General features: G+C 47.7%; 1 pseudogene; it reads right to left on the reverse strand.

Annotated features, from left to right (window-relative positions):
- Positions 1-15,181: 15,181 nt before the first annotated feature.
- Positions 15,182-17,781, reverse strand: LOC119328677 (annotated as a pseudogene).
- Between the last annotated feature and the right edge of the window lie 4,399 nt (positions 17,782-22,180).

Below are 22,180 nucleotides of genomic sequence, written 5' to 3' on the forward strand. Positions count from 1 at the left end.
AACCCCTCTGCTGAGGATACCACTGCTATTGCTGATGAGAATGCTAGGTTGAAGACATTGCTTGAAACAGGGATGTACAAAAGTCTTAAAGGGCATCAGACACTATGTGATGTCCTCAAAAAGCAGATACTGAACCGAAACCCGAGGAAAGAGGGTGTTGAGTTCGTAAGGAAAATGAATGCTGATGGCTCTTACTGGAAACCTCAGCAGTACCCCAAAACCATGTGGGTTGCTGCAAAGGAACCTTCAGCAGACCCATCCAATCTATCTGGCTTCACTTGTGCTAACCCATTATCATTGATGAATCCTTTGATGCAAACTATGTACTGTTTAAGAATCAGAATGGTGAAGTGTTTGCCAGGTACATTAGTACTAACTGCAGGAATGGACCGCCTATGAAGAAGATCTGGGTTCCGAAAAGGTGTCTGGAGAATCTTCCTGTGAATGTCATCATGACACCTCATGTGAAGAAGACAAACCTCAGACCAAAGGCTTCATACGGTCCAAAGGCTTCATACAGACAGAGGACTCACCTGAGTCGCACTAACACAAATGTTTTGCAGGGAAACCATACTCAGGCATATGAATATGAGAGCGGTGCATCAAACCGCCATGTTCATAAGACCAAGAACTATTCTGCTTATTCTTATGAGTACTATTGTCCGCCTGCAAGACTGTTTGCTAGGGCTCCAAAGCCAAAATTCTCAGATGCTGCACTTAGACTTATTGCTTCTCAGCCACCCTTGAAGATGTGGGTGGCTAAGAAAGCTTAACTCTCTTTTGCAGGGAAAGGTCTCCAGTAGAAAACCAAAATCGTCTGACACCATTGCTGGGGACCTTAAACATCTTGTAGGGTGCAAGATCAAATGCCCGAATGGTCTTACTATGTACTTCATTCCTGAATCGCTTGCTACTCTCCCTATTAGTCCTAATCTGGATCTAAGCTTTCATAACCCATTGGTTCGTCAAATGTTTTTGCTTCACAATGCTCTTGGTGAAGCCTATCCCCCTAACTGCACTGTAGGGTACGACACCAGCGTCTTCAGAATGGATTATTGATAGTGGGTGTACAAATCACATGACTGGCAAAAGAAGTCTTCTTATGGACTCAACCTTACGTCCATCCGACAAGAGCCACATCACATTTGCTGACACTTGTAAAAGTAAGGTATTGGGTCTAGGTAGAGTTGCAATCTCAAGGGATCAACACATGGATAAAGTCATGCTTGTTGAATCCCTTGGCTTCAACTTAATGTCTGTCTCAATGCTTTGCAATTTGAACATGATCGTAATATTTGGAAAATATCTTTGCCTTGTACTAATGGAATCTGACAAGTCTCTATTGTTTGAAGGGTATTGAAAAGATGATCTGTACGTAGTAGATTTCTCAGCAGGACCACAGCTTGCCGTATGTCTTCTAGCAAAAGCTTCAGAATGTTGGCTCTGGCATCAGAGGCTTGGGCATGCTGGCATGAGGAACCTCCACACCCTGGCAAAGAAGAAGCATGTCATAGGCATCGAGGGTGTAAAGTTCAAGAAAGATCACTTATGCGGTGCCTGTGAAGCAGGGAAGATGACGAGGGCCAAACATCCCTCGAAGACAATCATGACCACTACTCGACCCTTCGAACTGCTTCACATGGATCTTTTCGGTCCCACTCATTACTCAACTCTTACTACTACTTCTTACCTCTATGGCTTCGTTATTGTTGATGATTATTCTAGATACACTTGGGTGCAGATTATCCTTTACAAGACTGAAGTGCATGATGTCTTCAGACGCTTTGCAAATCGAGCTATGAACAATTATGGCGCCAAGATAAAGCACATCAGAAGTGACAATGGCACTGAATTCAAGAACACTGGCCTTGATACATATCTTGATACCTTGGGCATCACACATGAATTCTCAGCCCCGTACACGCCACAGCAGAATGGCGTCGTCGAACGCAAGAACAGAACACTCATTGAGATGGCCAGAACGATGCTAGATGAATACAAGACCCCAAGAAAATTCTGGCCTGAAGCCATTGATATTACATGCCATACAATCAGTCGTGTTTATCTTCATAAGCTTCTGAACAAGACATCTTATGAGCTCCTTACTGGCAAGAAGCCAAATGTCAATTACTTCAGAGTATTTGGCTCAAGGTGCTGGATCAAGGACCCACATCACACCTCAAAGTTTGCACCAAAAGCACATGAGGGTTTTATGCTTGGATATGGAAAGGATTCACACTCCTACAGAGTCTTCAATCTCTTTCATTACAAAGTGGTTGAAACAGTGGATGTGTGGTTCGATGAGACCAATGGTTCACAAAGAGAGCAACTGCCAAATGTGCTAGATGAAGTTCCATCCAGTGAATCAATCAAGCTAATGGGAACTGGAGAAATTATACCTTCTGAAGCTCATCCTGAAGAAGAACTTATCATCTCAGCACCTGATCAACATGAAGACAATGCTCAGCCTGAAGACATTCCTTCTAACAACGACAATGATCAGCAAGAGCAAAGTCTTCGCCCTGTACATCCTCGCGTTGCCAATGAAGTGCAGATTGAAAGAATAATTGATAGCATCAATGCACCCGGTCCACTCACTCGTTCAAGGGCAACTCAGCTAGCAAATTTCTGTGGGCACTTCGCATTCGTCTCAATAACAGAACCCAAGAAAGTTGAAGAAGCCTTCATGGAACCTGAATGGATTCAAGCTATGCAAGAAGAGCTTCAACAGTTTGAGCTGAATAATGTATGGGAACTAGTTAAGCGTCCTGATCCACGGAAGCACAATATAATAGGCACCAAATGGATATACCGCAACAAGCAAGATGAGCATGGTCAAGTTGTCAGAAACAAAGCTCGTCTGGTTGCTCAAGGATATACTCAAGTGGAAGGCATTGACTTCGATGAAACATTTGCTCCTGTGGCTAGACTTGAAGCCATACGCATACTGCTGGCCTATGCAAATCATCATAACATACTTCTATATCAAATGGATGTGAAGAGTGCTTTTCTCAATGGCAAGATTGAAGAAGAAGTGTATGTTGCACAACCGCCTGGCTTTGAAGATCCAAAACATCCAGACATGGTATACAAGCTCAACAAGGCACTGTATGGCCTCAAACAAGCCCCTCGGGCCTGGTATGACACACTCAAATACTTCCTGAAGAGCAAAGGCTTCATACCTGGTTCCCTAGACCCAACTCTCTTCACGAAGACATATGATGGTGAACTGTTTGTGTGCCAAATATATGTGGATGACATTATCTTAGGCTGCACCAATCAGACGTACAGTGAAGAGTTTGGATATATGATGCAAGAGCAATATCAGATGTCCATGATGGGAGAGCTGAAGTTCTTCCTCGGTCTTCAAATACAACAACAATGCAACGGCATCTTCATATCCCAAGAGAAGTATCTCAAAGATTGCCTGAAGAAGTTTGGTATGCAAGACTGCAAAGGCTTCACAACACCAATGCCAGCCAAACATCATCTGGGTCCCGACGACAATGGTAAAGAGTTCGATCAAAAGGTATACCGCTCCATGATTGGTTCTTTACTTTATCTATGTGCATCTAGGCCAGATATTATGTTTAGTGTTTGCATGTGTGCTCGATTTCAAGCGGCACCAAAGGAGTCGCATCACTTAGCTGTGAAGCGAATTCTTCGATATTTGGCTCACACCCTGACTCTAGGATTATGGTATCCAAAGGGCTCAAAGTTTGATCTGGTTGGATTCTCGGATGCTGATTATTCTGGTGACAAAGTTGATCGCAAGTCTACATCAGGCACATGTCACTTTCTGGGACGATCAGTTGTATGTTGGTCTTCAAAGAAGCAGAACTGTGTATCTATCTCCACTGCTGAATCTGAATACATTGCTGCTGGATCTTGCTGCGCTCAGCTTCTATGGATGAAGCAAACACTCAAGGACTATGGCATTCATCTGAAGCAAGTGCCACTTTACTGCGACAATGAAAGCGCCATCAAGATTGCCAACAACCCAGTTCAGCACTCGAAGACAAAGCACATTGAAATTCGTCATCACTTTCTCAGAGATCATGTTGTGAAGGAAGATATTGATATCATACACGTCAACACCGAAGAGCAATTGGCAAATATCTTCACCAAGCCCTTGGATGAGAAGAGATTTTTGCAAGTTACGGTGTGAGCTAAATATCCTGGAATCCTCAAATGTTCTGTGATCAGGCACACATCCTAACCCTAATGCATATTGATGACTTAGATGTGCAACACACGAAGTAAAGTATATCTTCAATCAATGAAGACATACATTCTAAGTGTGAATACATTAATGTGGAATTTGACTTCGGAGCGCCACGATAATTGTGCGCCGTGTCTGGGTCTAATACTTCCTATACGGTGGGTAACGCCACCACCAAATGTTCTATTTTGAAGTGTTTCACTCATAGCGTTACCTTGCAATGTCTTCACATTTGGTTTGGCTTCGATCTCAACATATCTTCGTGATTATCTTCACTATGTTGATTATATATATATTAGTGTTCTGTCCTCTATAGCATTCACTTATAGCTATGTCTTCATTGTTGAATCTTTTGAACTAAGTGAATGTGATCGGACCCTAACCTCTCTATGCTTTCTATCTCAAATTCTATCTCTCCAAATCATATGCATTCTATTGAAACTGTCGAATGTCTTCTCTGTGTCCTTGTCAGCAGAAGATACAGAGACAACCATTAAGTCCGTTTTCAATGCTCATTCCTCCACATGAAACCCGGAGAAGTAGGAACGACCACCCGACAATCAAGGCGTGCGTGGGACGTGGAACAAACCCCAAAATTCCGCATAATGGCCACGTGTTCCTCAGATGCGAATCACCAGGGGCACCTATGTAATAGCGCAGTGCCGCCCATGTACCTATAAATACACACTTCACAGCGGTCATTATCTCTTCTTCCACTCTCGCACGAACCCTAGCGCCACCGCTAGCCCTCGACGACGCCGGCGATGAAGCGCTTCGCTGCCGCAACCTCTCCGACGCCGTCTTCACACCGACCGCGGACATCGTCCTCTCCGCCGTCGCCGTAGGTGTCCTCCGTCGCCAAGTTAGGGCACGGAAGATCGAACTGCTCGGCATCATCTTCCACTTCGTCTGGCAGTTCTTAGTGTGGTAAATAAAACTTCCTTTTTACAGCACCGTTGATCCTATGGATTTTTAACTTTCTACCACAAGCAGTTTCTATTCACACAAGTTAGATCTCTCTCATACTGCATCTCATAACATGCCTAGTATATTCACTTATGCTTCACAAAGTAGTTAGATTCCTCACTTGTACTGATCTGTGGATTCGTACAAATCTGGAACCAACTCCTTATCTATGAGTGAATGTCTTCGCACGATGATGTCAATGTCTTCTAAACTGATTTATCTTCAAAATCTTCTGAGAATGCATATGACCTCTTCCCCTTCCCTCGCACCTTAATGCTGTCACAGGTACATGTCTGTGGGAGAATCCTTTGGTTCTCATAGTCTGCATTCATTTGCAGAATTCTTACAGCATCACATTAATTCTCCCGAAGCCAGTTCCTGTTGGTCCAGCAAGCGAAAACCTTTGAAGCCTTTGAACGTGTTGAAGCCTTTTAAGTTAAAGTTTATGGCTTCAGAGAAAGCAGCAAGGAAGGGTGGCAGAAAGCGTCATGGAGAAACATCCAGAGATCTGCCAGATGAACTCTCAGAACTGTACAAGACAGATCCTGAAGAGGATTAAAATCAGCGCAAGACCCGAATCCAATGGATTCGAAGATATTGGGCAAAACAATGGTTCAAATACCGATTTGTAACCCAGGAATATGCTGAGGAAAATGGCCATCAAGAGACCGTGGGGAGACATCCTATACAAGAATCTTCTACCCAGGTCCAGAGATGAAGCCATTGCACAAGGCTTCTATCCCTGCATGGTCCGTGGGCCACAGCCTGCTGATGCACACCCATCGTCACTACTATGGTGTCGTGATGACAATCTGTTCAAGCGCAACTTCCAGTTTGCCCAGAACTCAGCGAAGCAGAACAAGAAGACTTTGAGGTTAGACTTCAACCCTGGTCCCTCAGCACCAAGGGCAGATGGCACACGAGATGCAGAACCCAATGTCATCGGTCCCTTCTACAACCTTGAAGGCCTCATCACCCGTATCTTGGTTCAAGGGACTGCAGTGAATGAGCCTGCAGCTGACGCTGAATCCGAAGAAGCGCCTGCAGTACCGAAGACAAAGAAGCTGAAGAAGCCTAAAGCTTCAAAGCCTGCCCTCTCACCAAAAATCTCACGAGCGAAGCCACTGGCAACTGCACCTCCTGAAGACAGTGTGCAGTCTGAAGACTTATCACGCGTCTCCAAGCCCCAGAAGGTCAAAATGCCTCTACCTCACACCGGCCAAGAGCTAACTGTTGCTGCCATTCTGCGCAATGATGCCATCGATCTGTCAAGTGATGAAGATCTTGCAGATGACGCTCTTGAGCAACTCATCAAGAGCAAAGAAGAAGCAGAAATCTTAATGATCTGCCTCTCTTTGATGTGACCATCATCCACAACTTCATTGACGAATGGTTTGACACGCCAAACATCAGCTTTGAAGATCTGCAGCTACCAATTGGCCTCAGTGTCGCCTTCCAAGGCGCCATTGCTTCAGAACTCGCTATTGCCCAGCGCATTGTTGAACTGAAGCAAAAGATTGACTATGAAAAGGCTCAGTTCAAGAAGCATATGGCCAAGCTCAGCGTGCAGGAAGTGAAGAACTTCAAGAGTATGATGCACGAGCTCAAGCAAGCCTTTGTAAAGAAACATGCAGAAGCTCAGGGTTCGCGTGAGCGCATGAAGACTCTGGCTGACAGATGTGTGCAAGCCTATAATGAGGCTGAGAAGCGCAAGGCCCTTGGGCGTCCTGGCATCGATCCCAGGATGGCCGCAAAGAAGAAGAAGAAGCCTGCTACGGCTGAACCTGACGCACCAAGGCAGGAGGCAGTTCCGATTGTCTTTCCAACTGGACTAACTGGCTCGAAGCCAAAAAGCCGGTCAACCATTTCAGAGCTTAAGAAGACAAGGACTGCTGAGGCTGAAGCCAGGAAGAGGAAACACTCTGAAGCCTCTCCTACTGCCCCCTCCAAGAAGAAGAGGAAGACCAAGAAAGATCGGGCTGCTCCCACAGAGCCTTTGATAGTTGAACCCATTTCTATGGTCTATCCTGAACCTGAACGCCAACTGACTATCCATGAGCCTGCTTCCACAGAGGCTCATGAAGCTGAAGACTTTCCAACAGCTGATCCCATCGCTGCTGAAGACATTGGTCAACATGACAATGTAGAAGATGGTGCAGTCCTTCCTCAGCTTGAAAATAGCGAACTCATCAGCATTGGTCGTCCACTGACGCCAATTGCACATGATGCTTCATGGGCAGATCGCCCACAAGAGGAAGAAGACTATGAGGCCCAGCCCACTCCAACTCCATAGGCGTCGCCTGCATTGCGCAGGCTTCGCAAAGGTCCAAGGCCTCAAGTCTCTGCTGAAGACAATCCGGCTGCATCAGCCGCGGAAGATGAAGTCCCACAAGTTGCCACTCCACTGTCCCACCAAGAAGCAATTCTCAAGGAGAACGTGCTTGAAAATCTTGTGGCTGCCACAACCACCACTAATGTGGAGCCCTCCCCAACGGAAGAAGAAGACAGCAAAGCCACTGATCCCATCACTTCTGTTCCTAAGTCTGCTGCCGGTCCCCAGTTCGACTATCATGTTGAGCACATGCCTCATGTACAAAAGCCAATCCCAAGATTGCCAAGGTTCCCAGGTCCTGCATCAGCACCTGGCTCCTTCAATATCAATGGCTTCAGGGCAGACAACACATTGTTTGATAGCTCCAGGAACCCCTACTCAAGGGAAAGGATATCATCTGATCGGTTCTAGAGCTATCCTCAGCGAAGCTATTACTCATTCATTCTTTACAACCAAGGTCGCATCTTCTCACACAAGCGCCTTGACATTGAAGCCATAGCTGGTCTGCCCTGTCTGGAAGAAGCTTTGGATTGCTTCAAGGAAGTTGGACTGTTGTCGTTCGTTACTGACCAAGAGCATTGGAATGAAGAGCTGCTGCTCCAATTCTATGCCACACTTCACATCCGCGGGTACAACAGAGATCCGAAGACTTGGGTCCTGGAGTGGATGACCGGAAACGTTCATCACGAAGCCAATGCATTTGACATCATTGAGCTCACTGGTTTGCCCACTCCTGGCGATCTCTACGAGCATGGCTGTCAGCTGCATAGTGAAGCTATTGAAAGCATCTTTAAGAGGACGGAACCTGATATGAGTTAGATGCTCAGCATGATGAAGCCATTACCCCAAGATGCTGCTTATCCAACAGAGTTCTTCGTTGAAGACCTTGAGTATCTGCCAAGAACCATCTATCACATCATCAGGCGAACTCTCTGGCCCATCAAAGGGCACTCTCCAAATGCCAAGCTTGAGGGTGCAATGAAGACTTTGGTCTTCTATATTCTTCATGGAAAATGCTTCAATGCACAGGACTTATTCATCCGCCAACTTGCTGCATCGGGCTCTGATCTGTTTGGCTTGAAGTTCTACGCCCCATGGGTAATGCGGCTAATTAAACTTCACTCTGATATCTCATATCAGCCATATGCTCGCATGGGAACGAGTAGATGCTCTATGTCTTCAAACCTTTTTGGTCCTTACTGACAAAAGGGGGAGAAGCATATGAGGTTGATAGTCTTGAAGCGGGTCCATATGGGCGGGTGCTTTATATTTTGCTTCGTGCTTACAACTCTCATTTTGCTACATTTGGTTCTTTGAGTTGTAACACTTAAACTCGATGGTCGTCTGTGACTTATCTGCCACTTTGTTCTGCGATGATAAATTCCGCATGTGCGACGATAAATTCCGCACTTAGATCATTCTGCAGACGTCCATTTTCCATTATGCATTGTCATTACCTTCATATACTTTCACATGCATAGTGGATTGTCATCATAAGTTGAAGTGGATCTCCACAAGTACAACCTGCCATGTGCATTTGCATTCCAAAAGCAAATTACTTATATGCACATCTTCAGGGGGAGCCCTTGCAACTTATGAAGACAACTCCCTATCCTTTACAATTTCACAGATTATATTCCCCGTTGAAAACTTCAACTAGTTTGTCATCAATCACCAAAAAGGGGGAGATTGTAAGTGCATCTAGTGCCACCCCTAGTTGGTTTTGGAGTATTGACGACAAACCTAGTTGAGGGACTAATGTGTTTGTGAGAATTGCAGGATAACACAGGTAGAAGTCCCTCATTGATTCGATTTTCCTACCAGAGATGACCCCTAAAAATGTATGAAGACATTGAAGTCAAAGGTGGTATATGAAGATATTCACATTGAAGACTATGACAAGAGAAGACACCACATGAAGCCTATGGAGCTCGAAGACTTAGATCTTTCGTAGTTCTTTTTCTTTTGTGTTGAGTCATAGGAACCACCATACTATTAAGTGGGGTCCAAGAGAACCAGTCAGAATGACTGAAGTGATGCCTAAACAAAACCTATGTCTTTGAGTGAAGACTATGAGAGCGAATCTTGTCCAGAGTCGGACAAGTCAGCTTTGCTTGTAGCCCAAGTAAAGTTGCCGTGTGAGTTTGAAATCTGACCATTGGAACACGTGTCAGTTCCTTAGTGACCCAGGGTCATTTCGGACAAATCAGGTCGGGTTGCCAAGTGGCTATAAATAGCCCACCCCCTACAACCATAAACGGTTGGCTGCTCAGATTGAGAGTACGGCTTTTGTCGTTTGAGAGCAACCCACCTCGAAGCCTTTGAGAGAGAATTCCTTGCGAGGATAAAGCCCTAACCACCCAGAGCCAAAGAGAATTGGGCATCACTTAAGTCTTCTTGTCTGTGTGATCTGAAGACTTATTACACTTGAGGACTGTGCATCCTCTAGCCGGTTAGGCGTCGCGTTCTGAGCATCCAAGAGACATTGTGGATTGCTGGTGGACGAAGTCTGTGAAGGTTTGGGAGTCTACCTTGAAGACTTACCAGAGTGATTGGGCGAGGTCTGTGTGACCTTAGCTCAAGGGGAATACGGTGAGGACTGGGTGTCCTGAGCTGCGTGTTCATGACTGTGTGTCCGGGACTGTGTGTCCTAAGGTTTAAATACCTAGCCGCCCCAACCAGACATACAGTTGTCACAGCAACTGGAACTGGTCCAACGAATCATTGTCTTCAACGAGTCACTGGTTTCATCTTCCCTTCCCTTTACTTACTGTTACTCCTTGTGAAGTCATTGTATGTTTGCACTATCTTTTGTCTTCACTGAGTGATTGCGTGTTCTGTCTGGCTTCATAATATCTTCCTACCTGATCCTTACTACATTGCTGCTATTAGTCATTGTGCTTTCACTCTATTGAATACTTGACTATGGCTTGCCTAGTGTAGTCTACCTTCCGCTGCAGGGTATTAGGTTTATTTCTATCGTTTGTCTTCATAACTCCCACGTTTTGAAGACTTTCATTAAAATCGCCTATTCACCCCCCCCTCTAGTCGATATAACGCACTTTCATTAACCACAGTTGAAACGTTAGCATGTTCCTTTATTCTATCAGGAAAAGGAAGTTTCTCGAAATAAGCAGTAGGAACAACTGGATCAACATTATAAAGTATAGTTTCTTCTTTAACCGATACCGGTTCTTTAATTTCTTATTTAATAGGTGGTTGATACCTGATCCACTTCTCTTTAGGGAGTTCAACATGAGTAGCAAAAGATTCACAAAAGGAGGCTACTATCTCAGAGTCAAGTCCATATTTAGTGCTAAACTTTTGAAAAGCATCGGTATCCATAAGAGATTTAACACAATCATACTTAAGCTTTATACCCGACTCTTTACCTTCACCGAGTTCTCAATATTCAGAGTTGCATTTAATTCTTACCATAAGATCCCACCGGAATTCAATAGTCTTCTTCATAAAAGAACCAGCACAAGAAGTATCCAGCATGGTTTGATCATTACGAGAAAGCCAAGCATAAAAATTCTGAATAATAATTTCTCTTGAGAGCTCATGATTGGGGCATGAATATAACATTGAATTAAGCTTCCCCCAAGCTAGGGCGATACTTTCTCCTTCACGATGCCAAAAATTATATATATAATTCTGATCACGATGAACTAGATGCATAGGATAAATTTTTTTGGTGAAACAAATGATTCCAATTCCATGATTCAATATCATCGCATAGACTATACCATGCCGATGATTTTCCCTTCAAAGATAAAGGGAAAACTTTTTTCATAACTTCATCCCTGGGTAAACCTGCAAGTTTAAACAATTCACAAATTTGTTCCACATGTATCAAGTGCATATCAGGATATTCCGTTCCATCTCCTGCATAAGGATTAGCTAGCAGTTGTTCTATCATACCCGAAGGAATTTCATATTCAATATTTTCAGTAGGTGATGTAGGTTGAGGGGCAATTAATTGTGGTTTGGTTCGAGGTGAAGATACCCTGAACATACCCCTCAAAGGATTGTTTTCCATAATAACAAGTAACAATAAATTTCAGCACACTATATAAATGTTTCCTTACCGAATTCCACTTACCAAAGGCGCTTCACTCCCCGGCAACAGCGCCAGAAAATAGCCTTGATGACCCACAAGTATAGGAGGTCAATTGTAGCTCTTTTTGATAAGTAAGAGTGTCGAACCCAACAAGAAGCAGAAGGAAATGACAAGTAGTTTTCAGTAAGGTATTGTCTGCAAATGTTGAAATTATAAGTAGTGAGTAGTTTGGTAGCAAGATAATTTGTAGCGAGCAAGTAACAATAATTGTAACAAGTATGCAGCAAGGTAGCCCAATCCTTTTGAGGCAAAGGACATGCCAAAACGGTCTCTTATGATAAGCAAAGCATTCTTGAGGGTACACGGGAATTTCATCTAGTCACTTTCATCATATTGGTTTGATTTGTGTTTGCTACTTTGATAATTTGATATGTGGGTGGACCGGTGCTTAGGTGCTGTTCTTATTTGAACAAACCTCCTTCTTATGATTAACCCTCCCTCAAGCATCCGCAACTATGAGAAAAGTATTAAGAACAAATTCTAACCATAGCATTAAACTCTAGGATCCAATCGGCCCCTTACGGAATAGTGCATAATCTGGGGTTTAAGTTTCTGCCACTCTCGCAACCCACAATCTATTTACTCCTCCAAAATACATTCCCTTAGGCCCAAATATAGTGAAGTGTCATGTAGTCGATGTTCACATGACACCAATAAGGGAATCACAACATACATACTATCAAAATATCAAACACATACCAATTTCACATGATTACTTGCAACATGATTTATCCCGTGACCTCAAGAACAAAAGTAACTACTCACAATCAACAAACATGCTCATGATCAGAGGGGTATTAATATGCATAATGGATTTTAACATATAATCTTCCACCAAATAAACCATAGAGTAATCAACTACAAGATGTAATCAACACTACTAGTCACCCCATAGCAACAATCTATAGTTCCGGTAACAAGATTGAATATAAGAGATGAACTAGGTTTTGAGATGAGATGGTGCTGGTGAAGATGTTGATGGAGATTACCCTCCCCAAGATGGAGAGTTGTTGGTGATGACGATGACGATGATTTCCCCCTCCGGGAGGGAAGTTCCCCCGGCGGAATCGCTCCGCCGGAGGGAAAAAGTGCTCCTGCCCAAGTTCCGCCTCGAGGCGGCGGCGTTCTGTCCCGAAAGTACTATTGTTATTTTTTCTTGGTCAAAACCACTTGTATATACCAGAAGATGGGCACCAAAGGTGGGCCTAGGAGGGCACAATACACCAGGGTCCGCCAGGGGGGCCTGGCGCGCCCAGGTGGGTTCTGCCCACCTGGTGGCCCCCCTCCGGTACTTATTGCCCGCAATATTTCTTATATATTCCAATAAAAATCTTCGTGAAGTTTCAGCCCATTTGGAGTTGTGCAGAATAGGTGGCCCGACATAGGTTTTTTAGGTCCAGATTTCCAGCTGCTGAAATTCTCCCTCTTGTTGTGTTCCTTGCAAATTATGAGAGAAGAAGGAATTAGACTTACTCCAAAAAATATTATTATGGATAAAACATTGTAAATAACAGTAAGAAAACATGATGCAAAATGGACGTATCGTGGTGGCCCAGTCGCAGCCCAAGGGGAGGGGAGGGGATGCGCGCGCGTAAGGCTATAGGCGCATAAGGAAGGAGGCGGGGCGGGTGGGGCCACTGCGTATTGCGCGTTTTGCCAGTGTGGCGTGCGAGCCGGCCGGAAGTTAAGGCGGCGCACCGCGCCCAAACGTTTACCTTCATTTACGCACATATATTCATCCCTACGGACACATACGCCGACCCTACCCCTATGAGCACCTCCGAGAGACTCACGCGGCATATCATCTTGAGATTGACAGGCGCCTCGTAGTCGATGAGAACGTCTCCTTCCACTAAAAGCATGTCACCGGAAATCCTAAATAAATTCAGAAAAATACAAGCACCAGAACTTGAACCTTGATGGGCTGGGGATACCACTGTCCTCTTAACCATCCAACTACTGATTAGTTCGCTCATTTTGTGCTGTTTGTAATGGTTTTTTGTACAGTTTTTTTGGTTTAATGTTTTCTTTGTTTCTTAACCGGTTTTTCTTCAGTTTTCTTCGGTTAATGATTTATTTATCTTTGATTTTTTTCAGGGTTTTCTCATTCCTTCACTGGTTTTTCTTTGATTTATCTTTTTCTTTTTTCTTCACTGGTTTTCCGCGGTATTGCTTCAGTTTTTCAGATTTTTTCCTCAAGGTTTCTTTTTTGTTTTGGTGTTTTTTCATCGGTTTCTTAGAGTTTTTTCTTTGTTTTCAGCACATATCTATTTTTCATTACACAATGTAAATTTTTAGTGTATATGTGGAACATTTTTTCATACATGTCTAACATTTTTCAAATGTACGGTGTAGATCTTTGAAATATACATTTTGAACACTTTTTGAAATACACGCTGGTTTATTCCCCTTTTCTTCAACGCATGTCTATATTTTTTAATAAACATCTTTTAAAAAACATGTTTAATATTTTTAAATACATTAATAATATTTTCTTAAACACATGTTTTAATGTCTATTTTTCTAACGCATGTATACATCTTTTCTTACATATCATACATTTTTGTATGCATGTGAAACTCTTTTTTATGTATATTTAACATGTTTCCAAATATGAATCATTTTTTTTGAAATGATATCGTTGGAAACTTTTTTATGGCTGTTGTACATTTTATATTTTGTTACTCAAATGAATGGTCAAATTTTGACCCAAAATATGGGGGACATATTAGGCTGGTCATAGTGGGAGTAACATAGGTAGTAACATAGATGCCACATAAGCAAAATTGGTGATGTGGCAAGTAGTTAATGAGGAGAGAGGCAAATAGAGTAACATAATATGTTACCATCACATAGCGGTTTCCAATGCATAATGAGTCTACAAAGTAATAAATGAAGGCAACTATGTTACCACACCTATGACACTACCCACTATGAAGGTAGTAACATAGACTAGTAACATATGTATGTTACTAGTCTAAGTTACTCTCCACTATGACCAGCCTTAGTTCGGAAGGAGATAGTGGTATAAAAAATACGAATGGCCCTAATGAGGGAGACACGACAACATTTATATGCACTGATTAGTGATCGATGGATAGATGGATCATTAATTTTGTCAACATTCAAACTGAGTATATTTCAAATGGTTAGGTTTCTTGTGGTGGAACCAATCCATCAGGATTCAAATTCTAGACTTGTCACACATGGTCGCATTTTCTTGGATTTATTCTAAGCCTTCCGACGATGTGCTTCAGTGGGTGGATACGTTCTTGTCGGCTATAAAGTCGTTTGTGAATACCCCCGATAGCGGCAGGATGTGCGTGTTCATATGGTTGAATGTCTGTGTGTATATGTGAGTATATGCGTGTGTACTATGTTTAAAAAAATTATAACTACATGTGCATCGTCAAATAAAAGCCAGAGCTGCAAATGCATACTGAAAATCATTGCAACAACCAGGAAATATCTAGTATAATCAATCAACGCGCTTATTGCTGAAAATACGCTGCTCATATGTTCGCATATCTGCCGGGAATAAATAAGCTCAGTCCTCGGTAGCACTAAGGTACGCAGTTTCAGTTGATTCATGCAAATAAGAAGAGTCCTCGGCGGGTAGATCACCATAAGCCTGTCCCTCCAAGAAGTGAATCTCCCCAGAACCACGCACCGCTTCAAGCACCGGCAACCTGGCGTCCTCAGATCGTAGCACATCGACAGCCTGCGTCACCGACGGCCGCCGCACCGGATCGTGGTGCATGCACCAAAGCCCTGTCACGAGCAGACGCTCCATCTGCAGCCCGTCGAAGTCGCCGTCGAGCCTCCTGTCTGCCGCGTCAAGGATCTAGTTCCGGCAGTACATCTCCCGGACAGACGCCAGCAGAGCCGCCGAGGCATGGCCTGGCCCCCTCGACGCCGGCCGCCTGCCGCAGGCGATCTTGAGGAGCACGACGCCGAAGCTGTACACGTCGGACTCGGCGCTCGGCCTGCGGTCGTTGACGAACTCCGGGTCAATGTACCCGACGGTGCCTGCCACGACCTGCGTCGTCTGCGGCTCTGCGCCGTGGTCGACGAGCCTCGCCAGCCCGAAGTCGCCGATCTTGACGTTGCGCGACGCGTCGAGCATCACGTTTGCAGGCTTGATGTCCCCGTGCACGACGCACTGCTCGCACTCCGTGTGGAGGTACCGCAGCGCGGAGCCCAGCCCCAGCGCGATCTTGTACCTGCAGCGTGGACATCGATCAACCTTCTTAACTTTTCAGGTGAGACTAAGGTGGTGTTTGGTTCTCTAGTCCTATGATTTTTTTAATCTCAACTAAAAAGTCCCTAGTTTCTAAAAAGTCTCACCTTGTTTGTTTTCAGAAACTAAAAAGTCCCTAGTCCCTTCCTAGAGGCTATTAAATGACCATATTGCCTCTAATATATAGAAAAATAACAATTAAACGATGGCGGGCCAATGGATGCATGGAGGGGCATTGATGAAAAAGTCTCAAAAAATCTTAAAAAGTTTCTCCTATTTGATAAAAAAGTCTCTATAAGGAACTTTTTCTAATCCCTACATAAAAAAGTTCCTGGAAACAAACACCCCCTAAAGCCAAGTGACTCTTCGTTGCAAAAGAAAAGAATTATTTACCTCTCAGACTAAGTTATCGTCCGGTCAGGATTGTAGAGGTGCGTGTCGAGGCTGCCTCCGGGCATGAGCTCGTAGGCAAGCGCCAGTTCTCTCCGGCGACCACACCAGCCGACGAGGTGGACGATGTTGCGGTGCCTCAGCTGGCTCATTACGGTGACCTCTGCCTGAAACTCCTTCAGACCCTGCACAGATAGATCCTCTGAGAGCATCTTGATGGCCACATGACGGTTTTGGCCAGTCAAGTAGCCTCTGTACACCGGGCCGAATCCCCCTCTCCCAATCTTCCTCTCCTCTGCGAAGTTGTCCGTCGCAGCGGCGAGCTCGCTGTACCTGAACTCCCTAGGTCCCAATGCTCGCCTTAGCTCAGGTTCTCTTATCACGTGCTCGACGTCTTCCAGTTGGTTAGACCTAGCAGTGCTCTGCCGCGGCCTCTTGCTACGCATGCAGCAGAGCAGCACGGTTGCCACGGCGCAGATCAACCCTATCAAGGCCGAAGCCGCAACAGCTGCTTGCTCCAACCACGATGATACGGCCTTGCCGCGGGCTGCAACGTGCAGTTTCCTTGTCGCTCTCCGGCCATATGTACCGGACAACAATCTTCGCGCCCTAGGTTCGTAGGGGAGCCTGCGATAATGGTGTCGACTGGGTACTCTTCCACTTCGTCGTGTGGTACTTGTGATACCATCTACATCTAATAAGTAAAAGGAAGCTCCTCGTGTGATTCTGCAACCTGTGAGGTTGTGAAATCCCACACCTCCCAATGAACCAGCAGAGAAAGCAAATGATTTTTGTTGTTCTTGTAAGAACACAAAAAAGACAGGATCGCATAATTCGGTGGTGTTAATCCCAAGGAACTTATCACGGTGGTGATAGGATCCGCTGCAATTGAAGGATAATTCAGCAGCGTGAGGAGCAAGGTAGGAAACACGGGGCAGAAAAGCAGACGGTAGGTTCTTGCTCGGCGAAAAACTCGTCCCCGTGCCCTCCGTAGATCTCATGCCGATGGCGATGAGCTTGCTACTGCGATCCTCAGTCTCCGGGCTGAAGCAGGCAAGGCGCTGGCCCGTGTACCAGTACCAGTCTGTGGTGGAATTCTGGGACAGGAGGAAGCCGAGGTACTGCCCGTGGCCATGGGGCATCGTCGGAGTGAAAGAGAAGGGCGTCGCATCGCCGGTACATGACGAGCTATGGCTGTGCAGGCCCGCAATAATTTGAAAGGAGAAATTGGTGGCGAAGCTTACCATTTTGCCCGTGGGGCTTTCCCATGGCTGCACTCTTTTCGCGTACGACCCCCGGGCGGTGCTGTGCGCTCTGCTTCTGCCAGGTCTCGCACTCGCAGTCGCAGTGATGGATGCATGCTCGGGGAAGATGAGGATTGCAGTGGGGTGCGAGAAGTCGAAGGGCAGCGAGACAGCGGAATTGGCATAGATTGAGGAAGTGGAACAGAAGTAGAAGCAGAAGAACAGGAACAGGGAAGGGAGACCGGAGCTCCTCGCTCTGGCCATCATCGTTTGTGTTTGTGTGAGATCTAAAATGAGAGTTGAGACTAGTGGATTTATAGAGCCGGCCGGGCGGATTTTTCGAGCATACGACAGCCGGCGGAGTGCTAACCACCTGGTCCTCGTCAACTTGTTAGAGCATCTTCAACAGAAGCTCAAAAAAACGGCACACTAAAATAATTTTACTGCGCCATTTTAGTAATTTTAACGCGCCGTGGTCGATTCAATCCAGCAGAGGCTCAAAAATATAACGCGCAACGGGCAGCGCGCAGCAGTCCAGCAGACGCACTAAAAAATAAAGCGCCACAAATATATCTACAACAAACAGGTCCCTAAACATTTACAAATAAGTCCATCTGATCAGAACAAAATGCAATTGGGTCCCCAATGGTTGGAGCAAGCTAGCTTGCTGACCTTGCAAATCATCTTCCGCCGGGCACCGCACGCGAGCTAGCTTGCTGTGAATCGCAAATGCGAGCTAGCTAGCTTCCCTTAATCGTTGGAGCAAGCTAGTAGAAGGGCAACGGCGGCTCCCGGCCGGCACGCGCTCCCAGCTAGCGAACTCGAGGCGGCGAGCTGCAGCCGGCGAGTAGAAGGGCAGCGTCGGCTCCGTCCCGTGCTAGGACGAGCAGAGACGAGAACGCATAGGAGTGGCCGCGGCCGGCGGCGGCGCGCTGCAGCTCCTGCAGCGGCGAGCTCGAGGCGGGACGAGCAGAGGAAGTGGAGCAGTTCGTCTTCGCGCTTTAAATTGTCCAGCGCGTTGTATGCCGCGCACCAAATATCCCGCGTGCGATGCAGAAATTCCCAACGCGCTGGATGGATTTTACAGCGTGCTGGCTTTTGCAGCGTCTGTTGGAGATGCTCCGCGCGTTAAATTGACGTTTTTTCCAGCGCGGGCTACTTTTAACGCCTCTGTTGGAGATGCTCTTAGAATATACTGGAATCTTATAAATGATCTGGTCAAAAAATGCTATTCGTACGCACAGCTTCTACGTGGACCTTAGAGCATCTACAATCGGAGCTCTAGTATTACCCTCAACCGTCCAATTGGCTTATGCGGTCATTGAACTCCATTAGCTGCTTCATCTGGTGATTCAGTAGTGGCGAATGCGACGGCGTCTAGAACTACAGCCAGGATGGAGATATTCGGGTGTGTGACTGGATGGAAGGCGAACCGTTAGGTGTACGGGAAGGCGACTACGCGGGTGACAGTGTGCCTGCAACAGTGCGGGAGCCGACCTCGGTGGCGCCGACGGGCTGGTCCGTGGTCCGGCGCAGCGCGGGCGGCCCCCAGGTGAGCGGCAGGGAGGGCCGCGCCGGCTCACCTGCGGCGGGGGGTGGCGCTCGCCGCAACCGCTTTTGGGGGCTGGCGGCGGAGGACTCGGAGGATGAGGCCGGTGACGAGGAGATGGATTCGGAGCAGGGCATGTGCGCGGTGCCAGTAGGGCCGTCGATCGGAGATTTCGTGGCCTTTGCGGCGACGAAGAGTGGAGCAGGTTTGGGGCGAGGGAGGCGCTTCGCGCCGGGTGGCTGCGGCTCCAGAGCCATGGCCTCGCACATCTAGCTGCCGACGAGGTCGAGCAGCTCGGGCTCGGGAGCTGGCGATTCACCAGGGGCGGCGACGCTTATCAGATCCAAGACGGCGGCGAGCCTGCTGGAGGCTCAGTCGGAATTGTCCAGGGAGGACTGGCCGTGCCTGCCGACGCCCCCTGCGGTGGCGGCGGCGACGAAGGCGTCGTGCGGTCCAGAGGAGATGCGCTCTACTCCGTGCCCTAGGGTTGGGCCGGATGGGCCGGCTGTGGGGGTCATTACTGGGCCGGCGTCGGGTGCGGGGCTGGCTATTGGTTCTGGGACTGGGCTGAGGGGCCAGGCTGGTCGCGTCTCTGTTCCACTTGTGGGGTTGGGCCTAGAGATGGCCTTGGACCTGCGGCCCCACGTGCCTCATCGGCCCGACGCGCCTCGGCGCCGGTACTCGCCCGACCATTGGCTATAAGTGGATGAGGAGGGGTTGCCTGGATCCCCATTTAGGGTTTCTAGCCACCACTCGCAAGGTGCGGCGCCTCGCTCACTCCGCCCGTACGCTCAAGTTCTGCCCCCTGCTCCCCCTCCTCCATTCCTTCGCGACGGTGGTGATGGGAGATCTCCGCGCAGACAAGAGACCGGTGGAGATTTCAGATCCGGAGGCGGAGCGGCGCAGGGAGCGGGAGCTGCGCGACAAAGCAAAGCGCGTGATGCGTGAGCGTTCGAGTGGCCGCGAGGTCAGAGAAGAACGTGGTGGATCTCGCGACCATGGCGGGCGTGAGAGGGATTAGGGTCCTCCTCCCCCTGGTGGATCCAGCAGCAGGAGCGCAAGAAGAAGAAGAAGGTACAACAGTGGCGGCGCGAGCTTAAGAGGAAGCATGAGGCTTACCCCAACTGTGGTGGGGCCACAGGGACCCAATGGCCAAGAAGCCGCGTGCGTCTGCAGATCCACTGGCGGTGGCACTGCCCTCTGCGTCCAAGGGTACGGCGGAGGAGCCCATCCCAGTGGAGGAGGCACCGGACGTCGAGCGCTTCAAGTGCGGGCGCCTTGAACACTACCAGTCCAAGTGCAAGTTCTTGCCTCTCTGTGTGCTCTACAAGGAAGAAGGGCATGCGTCCGCTCATTATCCGACGAGGGGCCGGCAGCTTCATCTTCAAATCATGGGAAGTGCCATCTCTGGGGAGGTTTTCTTTTGCCTTGAGTTTGAGGACGATGACGAGTCCGAAGCCCCCATCGATGCTCGCATCAAGAACACTGCCATCCTCTCTGCGGAGCCGGGGAATCTTAATCTTCGGATTCTCGAACAAGATCTGAAGCACATGGTGACGGGAGATTGGGATTGGCAGGTCACACAAGTGGGCGATGACGATTTCGTGGTGGTCTTTCCTTCTGCAGATCTGTTACACATGGCAAAATCGAGCGGTAAGTTGTTTCTGTCTATCAATGACATCACTGTGCGTGTGCGCGACATGCTTCACGAGGAGGTCCAGCCTATGGTGATGCCTGAGACATGGGTGCGGCTCTGCTAGTCCAGCCAATCGTGGTCGATGAACTGTCTCTGATCGGGTTGGGGCCTATTCGGATGAAGCTCGCTTGCAAAGCCTCGGAGAAGCTGAATGGAGTCATCGAGGTGTGGTTCAACCATGAGGGATATCAAATCAAGGTGCAGCGTGAGACCCTGCCCAAAAGGGGTGGTGAGCGGGCCGTGCTTGGATCTGGTCCTTCCAAGGACGCGAATCCGTGCGCGCGACCGCATGGCAATGACAAGCATGGTAGGGCTGAACAAGGCAAAGATCAGCAAGGGGGCAAGGGCAACCCTAGTGCTGCGGCGAACCAGGATTCCAAGATGCAAGACAGGGGGAAGAACAAGACGACAACATCCAGGATACATCCATTGACACGGAAATTGACATGGAAACTTGGGATAAGCTGGGTGCGCTGTCGGCTGAGGCTGGGGCCATTGGGGTGGCGACTCAGGACACCGCGGTGAGCGTGCCTCCGCTCGCCTGGTCGCTGGAGCTAACCTTCAACAAGTACGGGACCAATCTCTCTGCCCCGATCCAGGTGGCGGCGACTCTGATTGGCGCGGGCGGGGTCTCCTCTGCTGCTTCGCTTCCTGCCTCATCCCTCTCCTGTGGCCGTGGGTGCGGACTCTGGTTGCATGGTGAACGAGGGTGTCAACCTAACGCCTGCTCCGCGTCACGGTTCCAACAGCACTGGTCGGCAACCTAAGAAAACGGCGGGGAGGAAGCCGGCTAACAAGCAGGCGATGGTTGTGGCGGAGGTGGTGACGTCTGACCTTGGTGGAGAGTTGGGGGCGGTGCTGGGGGCGACGGGAACTAACAACAAGGCCAGGTGCTCCAAGGCGATCCCGGTGGTGCAGCGCGCTCCTAGCGTTCGGGCCAAGGCCAAGCTCGATGATCTCTCTTCCATGGAGAGCGCCAAACTCCGCATCGCCGACAAGAACATGGACGCCGTAGGTAATCCATTGCAATCTTACCGTATTCTAAATTCTTTCTCGGACGATCACCTGGCGAGCATTTTAGACGATTGCGGCGTAGAGACCCGAGGTTCTTAGAACGATATTATATCGCTCGTGCGTGCTAGGGAAGAGGCGCAGTCTGTGCTGGCAGCCGCTGCCGTGCGCTGCGCTGGCAGCACCGAGTTAGCCATCGTACTAGTAGTGGCTGGTGACGAGAGAGTACCCGACGAGGCGACACAAGCTAGGGAAGCTGGTGTCCTTCCTTCTAATGGCCGAGTGATGGCTAGGAAGAGAGTGGCGAAGGCGGTGACCTCTCAGGGTGTGCGCCTATGTAACAGGATTATTTAGATGAGGTACATGTTCTGGAATATCCGTGGTTGTGGCCACGGTGGCCGGCGCAC

Source organism: Triticum dicoccoides, chromosome 7A (assembly GCF_002162155.2).
Source record: "Triticum dicoccoides isolate Atlit2015 ecotype Zavitan chromosome 7A, WEW_v2.0, whole genome shotgun sequence".
Taxonomy (NCBI): domain Eukaryota; kingdom Viridiplantae; phylum Streptophyta; class Magnoliopsida; order Poales; family Poaceae; genus Triticum; species Triticum dicoccoides.